This window comes from Protopterus annectens, chromosome 5.part1, assembly GCF_019279795.1.
Source record: "Protopterus annectens isolate FY-2018-M chromosome 5.part1, PAN1.0, whole genome shotgun sequence".
NCBI classification, from domain to species: domain Eukaryota; kingdom Metazoa; phylum Chordata; order Ceratodontiformes; family Protopteridae; genus Protopterus; species Protopterus annectens.
The window spans coordinates 658881526-658889710 of record NC_056736.1 but is presented as its reverse complement, the minus strand read 5'-3'; positions in this window follow the sequence as shown (position 1 = coordinate 658889710).

The window sequence follows — 8185 nt, the reverse complement described above, 5'->3', positions numbered from 1 at the left end:
AGTACAGAGAGAGATGTATGAAGTGAGATATTCAGAGAGCTTATTTAAAACAACAATGACATATTGCACACAAATGTTTTACCCATGTAGCATGTTAGGCTATGGGTTTGCTATTCAGCTATGGTTTTATTACTTGGGTATTAGGCTATGGATATGTCAGTCTCAGACACAATGTACTTCTCTGCATACTTTTCTTAAATAATGATACATAAGAGGATATGCTGTTTTTTTTTGCATGTTTTAAATAAATTCATTTATTCACTCATTCATTTCATAATTCAACTAGGAAGGCCCTGTCAGCCAGAGGCCCTTGTATAAAAGAGTTTTTTTGCTTTAAAAGTAATGACTAGAAAGCACAAAACATGTGGCAGGGATGTTCTTGAATACAGATTGCATGCTCTTAGTGTTGGCATTCATTAATCCAGGGTTTAAGTCTTTCATACAATCTGGCCTTCTAAAGGGTATAATGAAAATTATAAATCAAATGGCATTAAAGAATGTATGTATAACTATGATCAGTCCCATGATAAAATATAATTTGTTGTTTTGTAATGTATTACTGACAAAGGAAATTTAGAAATAGGTTAAAGAAGGTTTACAAAAAGAAGAAACAAAATTAATAAGTAGACGTACGTTGAGAGATTGAAGTATTTGGATGTTTTCAGCATTTCATATAGAGTAATCAGGGGAACTTATTAAGGCTACATTACAAGGAATAGTTTTGATCTTAAGCAAGCAATTGGTTTAATAAAAGCTGTAGAATATATAAAAAACAAAAACAAGTAAAGACAAGAGATACGTTTATAACCCAAAGGATTCCTAAATTGAGGAATAGTATACCTGTTTATGTTAGAAATTATTGTTCAGTGTCAATCTTCAAAAAGAGTTAGATGATTATATGGGGAAAATAAATATAAATATGGACTTATGGGCTCTGCAATGATTAAAGTCAATAAAGACTATCTGCAGTTAAATAAAAAAAAATGAAACAATAATGATAGGCATGTAATACAGTTAAGTTATGGTCCTGAGAAGTTTATGGATTGGTAAAAAGCAGGCTAAGTTTAAACAGCTATAAGAGTGACAGTAACTGTTACTGATAGGAGATAACCACAAAGAAATATACAGCTTAAAGTTTAGTGCCTAAAGTGATAGTGGTCAAGTTAGTTAGGTATTTAAGGTAAGAGTTAAACTTGATGTGGTAGGGATGTTCTTGAATACAGATTGTATACTCTTAGTGTTGGCCTTCATTAATCCAGCATTTAAGTCTTTAATACAATTTGGCCTACTAAAGGGTATAATGGAAACTAGTAAAGAATGTATTTATAACTATGTATTACTGACATGGGAAATTCAGAAATAGGCTAAAGAAGGTTTACAAAAAGAACAAAATGAATAAGTAGACGTAAGTTGAGAGATTGAAGTATTTGGATGTTTTCAGCATTTCTTTTCGTGTAATCAGGGGAAACATATTAAGGCTATATTATGAGAAACAGTTTTGATCTTAAGCAAGCAATTGGTTTAATAAAGGCTGTAGAATATATAAAAATACTGTTACTGGTAGGAGATAACCACAAAGAAATATGCAGCTTAAAGTTTAGTGTTAAGGTGATAGCAGTAAAGTTAGTTAGGTATTTAAGGTAAGGGTTAAGCTTGGTGTGGTGATTATTAATTGTAGACTCCAAATTAGTAGTAAGTTGCTCCAGTGGTATGGTTTGGCTTAGTTTGTAAGGTAAGTTAGCATAATATGGGACAGATTAATGTAATAATTAGGTAGGCACAATGAAGGAGCTAATGCCATAAACAGCTAATAATAACAATGATAGCTTGCAGGTGAAGAATTAAATATCAAATAACCAACTAGGATAACAATCAGAATAGTAAAAGTGCAAAGGACAGTAGAATATTCGACAGCTATACAAAATCAAATCCATTTAACAGCAGGCATCAATTCAATGGCAGGAAACAGTAGCAATTCTCTCAAGTAGCAAATACAGTGGAACAGCTACTATACTCACTATAAACAGTTAAAGTGAAAAAAGTACACTACCAGAAAACAGAACCGTAACATGTATATCATCCAAATGTAGTTTAAATGCAAGAAAGCAAAAGTGAAAAGTCAACCCAGTAACATCAGTAAAAATCCAAAACAGAAAATAGCAGAAAAGGATTTAAAAACAGACAACCCAGCAATAAGTAATGCAAGTGTATCGAAACTAGTTAAACCAGCTGGGGAAAATACATCTTACTTGTAGCTGGCTGCCTGCTAGGTAAGTCTTAGTTAGTAGCTGGTAACTAGTAGAGTAACCAGTGAAATTATACACAGAGTGACTAGTATAATAAGCTGATAATGCTGCCTCAATGCACTTTATTTAGCTAGTCTGATTCCAGACCTAAAAAAGGGCTTAAGAGAATTGCTTCCTTCTTTCTTCTCTCCTGTGCATTGCACAAATATGCACAATAGTCAGAAAAAAAATGCTGTGACAGATTCTTATTTAATGCCCAAGAGTTTTGCTTTGACGGTAGTCTGCTGAACAAGAAAACAATGATAGGAGTGATTCCACAGCAGAGTAGCAATGGCCAACTGTTCTTCTCTCGTTCAGAACAGAGCAAAACAGTTCTAATCCATTTCAGACAGACATATTCTGGAACTCACTTCATGTATAGTGGATTGGACCCAAAAAGGGTTTGGTGGTAGAACCACTTCCTGTGTAAGCTAGAAAAGGGGGGGGGGGTTACACTTTAGGTATTGCATTACGTACATATGAATGGAAAAAAAATGAATGTTAGCTATAAGGTAAGGGCTTCCCTAGTAGGATCTTCTAGTATTCACCACTATAAGCAGATGAGATGCAGCTGTGAGGAGCTTCTGAAGTCATATTTACATAAGGAACAATCAACTTAAGAGCCTCTGGATTTAAAAACAGAGCAGAGCCAGGGTGAGTAAAAACATCCAAAAAAGACACAGAACAACAGTCAAAGAACACTGGCAGCTCTCACAGTTTAAGCTATTCCTTAACTGATAACCTCAACTCACCCCCTCAAATCGAGCTCTGGAAGTTTGCACTGTAGCTTCCAATGGCAGAGCCTAAGCTTTTTTATAAAATCAAATTATGTTACAACATTTTAAACAAATGTCCATATCTTTGCAACCATAGGGGTTATTAAAGAAGTGTAAATGTAAAACTCTTCGGCACAAACTATTTTTACACTGGTGGTATTCTTTAGGTTGTAGGTCTTAAACTGGATTTTATAAGTTGAGTAAACATAATAGAGAAAAAGGCTAAGTAGCGATTTTGCACTAGGTTGGAAGCACTGTAAGGTGAACAACTGTGATGGCATCATGTAACTAAGGTGATTGTAGATGCCTAACCAGGGAACATACAAAGAGGCAGTTACTGCTCATCAGCTACTTAGACTGCACTTTATTAGCAGAAGCTTCTGAAGTAGGGTATAAGGATGTTTACTAAAGGTCCGATTCCACAATTGCCTTCTTTGGTAACCTAAAGGTTTACTTTAACAGCTGAAACGATGCTGTATTTTGGAAAGCAGTCAGAAAGCTCTGAAGTGTTAGCTAAGCTTTTAGGCCTCTTGGACTTCTAAGAATCTTTGAGTCCTTCCTTTCTAGAACCTTCTGGGTTTCACAAATGTGGTAGATAGTTTGTGGTGGAATGAATGGTACAATAAATGTTTTTTGTCATGGCCTGTCCAACATCACTATAATGAGGGTTAAGACTTAAGTGGCTTCATTCTTCTTCCTAAAACAAATATAATTTAAGCAAAATGGATTTTTTGGATATACTTACAACTAAGGGAGGCTCTGTATAAATCCTTCTTTTGGCAAATGAATGAGTTGGAAGTTATATCTGTCCTGTATCTCCTGTTTCAAGATCACCTCTAATTACAATCACCAGCAGAATTAAGACAGCACATAGTCATATGCAGCTGTTTTCTGAGCTGAAGGCATGTGGAATGTAATGAGTATGAAGCAAGTACAAAGGTTGTGAAAAGAACCCTGGACATTATACGGGAGATAAACATGTCCCCTAGTATCCTTCAAAAATGCTCACATTTATTCATCATAGGCACTGGGGTCAATGCACACTTTCAAGCAGGACTATATCCTTAGTTCAGATGGCATAGCTGTTAATTACCTTAACACAGTTTCTAAGTCCCATTATTGTACTATCTTCCATTTCAGGATGGCATAGTCTATATGAGTTAAATGTATATCTATTTCCCATAAAAGTGCCTCTTCCATTTTCATAAAACATCTGGATTACCTTAAGCATACCACAGCACGAAAGGACTTTGCAATGAGAGTTGCTGTAGCTGACACTGATAATCAGGAATGCTATTACCTCCAGTTGGAAACATCCATATGATTTTACACCAGAACATGGGGAAGTATTTCTAGTAATACACGAGAAAAGAGTGAACTAGATGCAGCAAACATGTGCATGGTTCCCCACCCAATGTTATCTCCAATCAGACAAATGAAATTAATGAAGTAAGTTGGTACTACTTGCTAAGTTCTAGCCCATATGTCATGTAAGCAGCCCAATTACATAGTCACTAATTTCATTTTTTAAAAAATGTGCACTTGTATAATGAGACAAAAAGGGAAATGGAGAGATTATTTGAGCTGTGGTTCAGTGAGCATGTTGATATAAACTGCTATATTTAAAAAAAAAAAGATTACTATATTTACAATATAAATAAATTTATGGACAGAAGGAGAATTAGAAAAGTAAATAAATTAAATTAAATAATAAAAACATAGCATTACACTTTCTCTCTTATTAGTAAGCTTTGTTGTGTACTAAATTTCTCTACTGTTTTTAGTCATGTTGCATTTATTCAATGCACAATAAAGGGTAAGAAGAAATGGAGTAACTGTAAACAGTTGCAGTGCAAATTGCCATGTGTGATAGTGTGTCTAATTTTTATTATTATTTAATTTTCAAACATGGGGACTATATCACATCCCTGATCACTGCACTTCATATATCTGCATACACAGAAAATACTGTAGTAACAAAATATATACATCAAATCACACATCTATAAGAAATTATAGGTATGCAGCTGTATTTCAAAACTTCTCTGTAAGGGTTTGCTTATGCAGATGGTATCAGACTAATGTTTTTATACATGATTAAGTTGAAGTACTTTTCAAAGTCATAAACGCACAAATACACACTCATCAAATCTGCACCACATTTTACTATTTCAAAGCTACAATGTACCTCGTCTTTGAGCTTATATATAAATTCAGTCACTCCAAAGCAGGATATGATATGCACGTATTAAAATCAAGACTTTTACCCATATTGACAAGAGCTTTTGCATAATATCACCCATAGTTTGAAATATTCACATCATCATTGATATTAAGTATAGTATCATAAGCAGGCTTATAAACAATGCTTAATTTCTCATAAATGTACACAGCACATATATATCAGAGGCAGTATTACAAATCTGATATACCTACTATTACTTCTCGTAGTAAAACTGTGAAAAAGCACACTCGGCTTATCAAACTTTGCTTCCCTTTCTCACCAATGAGAATCGCAGCTTGTGTGTTTCTACATATCACTCTCACCTGATGCAGCTGGAGGAGCAGTTCAGGATTGTCATAAAGATCACCTCACTGCAACCTCCAATTGCATCTCCGAAACGTCTTTCACCAGAAAAAAAATGTGCAAGTTGAAAAGGAAAAATGTACCATTTTGGCGGCATATTTCCAATTAAAACAAAATAATGGTGCAGTGCATTTTTTTCTAATAAGAGTTCCAAGCAGCTTTAAAAAGGGGGCGGTGTGCACCCCTGCGCCAATGCCTAAATCCACCAGTACTGCAGCAGTGATGAAAAACATCCATAAATTCTTCTTTAGCTACATCTATGAACTAATAAATAACACCTAACTCTGCTCTAAACTTATTCAAAATGGCATCACCTAGGATCATAGGATCACAGGAAGTTACTAGGCTAATGGCCCTAGGGCCCTTACAAGCCTAGCCAAGTTCTACCCTTGGTTCTACGATCAGCAGCTATTGCCCCTGTCCAAGAAACACATGTGGAACTCCCGTGGTTTATTTACGGTTACCCATCCAATCATCCAGATTGCAATTGATGAGGGTCAATGAGGTGCTCTGTTTGACATGAAGTAGGAGTCTGTTCCAAAGGTGTGGTAACCTCTGGGAGACAAATCTGTCCCTCCAGCAGGTTCTATTAATGCCACATACCAGTTAAGGTCTTTAGAGTGAGCAACCCGTGTGCCATTTGACTTGCAGATATCCAGCATTTCCAGTAAAGCAGGGTCAGAGATTGCTGTATATGCAAGGCAGAGATCCCCTTTGAGTAGTTTGTATAAAACAGAATAAAGTGACAGTGATTTCAACTGATCCACATAGGACAGATGCTGAAGATTTTGCATTTTCCTTTTGAGGAACCTTTGCGGTTTCTCCAACTGGTGCAGGTGCTTGGAAAGGTACATACCAAAAGGGGCATTGTACTCAATTATTGGCCTGATGAGGGAAGAGTACAGGGAGGTTATAACTTCTTTTTTTTCTGGAGGCAATGCCCTTACTTATGGGATGAGCAATATAGAATGCCCTTCTTACTACTGTGGAGACATGGTGGTCAAAGGTAAGGTTGCTGTCAACATGTGTGCCCAGGTCTCTCACCACTGAATGCATACTTAAGGTGTTGCTATTGATGTGGTAGTTAGCCGGAACATCGCCCTTACTGAAAGGGATGATAATACATTTATTGAATTGAGTTTAAGGCCAAGACTTTGGCAGCAATCATTTGTTTGCATAAGACCCTCTTGTAGGATGTTGACATCATTTGGAGATTCTATGACCGCTCCCAGTTTGCAGTCGTCAGCAAACTTTGTCAGCCACATACCTTTAATTTTTGCTTGTACTTTGGAGAAATAGATTCCAAACAGTAGATGTCCCAGGACTGATCCCTGTGGAACACCACTGGTTACAGGTCTGCTGTTGGAGGTGGATTCCCCTATTTTGATTGCATGGGATCTATCAGTGAGCTAGTTAGCAATCCACCTAACAATATATGGGTTGATACCTAGCTGGGTGAGTTTGTCAATGATGCCTAAGTGGGGGATAGTATCAAAAGCCTTGGTTAAGTCTAGGTAGGCTGTATGGATGGATTTTCCCTCATCCAGGGCCTTGGTGACCATCTTAAAGACATCCACCAGGTTTAACAGGCATGCTCTCCCTTTGACAAATCCAGACTGAGTAGGATCAAGTGTTTGGGGATTTGGAGATTACCTATATCTTTGCTGATAAGGTCCATGATGATTTGCTCCATGGCCTTGCAGATAAGGCTAGTCAGGCTAATAGGTCTATAGTTCCCAGGGTCAATGGAAGCACCACCTTTGTGCAACAGGATAACGGTGGCAGTTTTTCATTCAGCCAAGATGAAGTCCGTGCTTAGACTATGATTGAAAAGAGTACCAATGGTGTTGCTAATTCTTGCAGGGATGTCATAGGGACAGGGGACTGAAGTTTTCAGTGAACATGTCGGCTAACAGGTTAGCTATATCCAACCTTCTCAGTGTCATATGTACTGATTGACATGTGAGAGAGCATGGATTCAAAGTTCTTAATATAGTGGCATCTCTCACATTGAATTTGTGTAGACTAGGAGAAGAGGATTGTTGGTGTACTTGAAGAAGTTGCTACACTGTTTCAGGACATCCATGTCCAACAAGCTGGCTGGTCCTACTCTAATCCAGTAGACATTGCCAACTGTCAAAGGAAAAAACTTCAAAGACCAATTCACGTAAGGTTCAGGTATGGCACCTTTTATTACTTGCAGCAAGGAGACAAAACATGCACATACAGGATTTTGCCTAATTACTAACAGGCAGTATGCTTTTCTTATACTGTTCTATAAAATGTTACTTTCTATGGTTGACGTAGTTAGACACAGCTTTCTGTATTGTTCTACAGCAAATGTTACTCAGATTTTCTGCTGACATGTTCAGATTTGAAACTCACTATGTTACATAGAAAATGTTACTTGGATTTCCCGCTGACATGACTGGATTTATGAAAAACATTTGAGAAAAACAACCTGACCTTGGGGCTTTATTTTTAGCCCATACAAACTTTCTATTCTTCAATTGTGCAGTTCTAATATACATGTTACA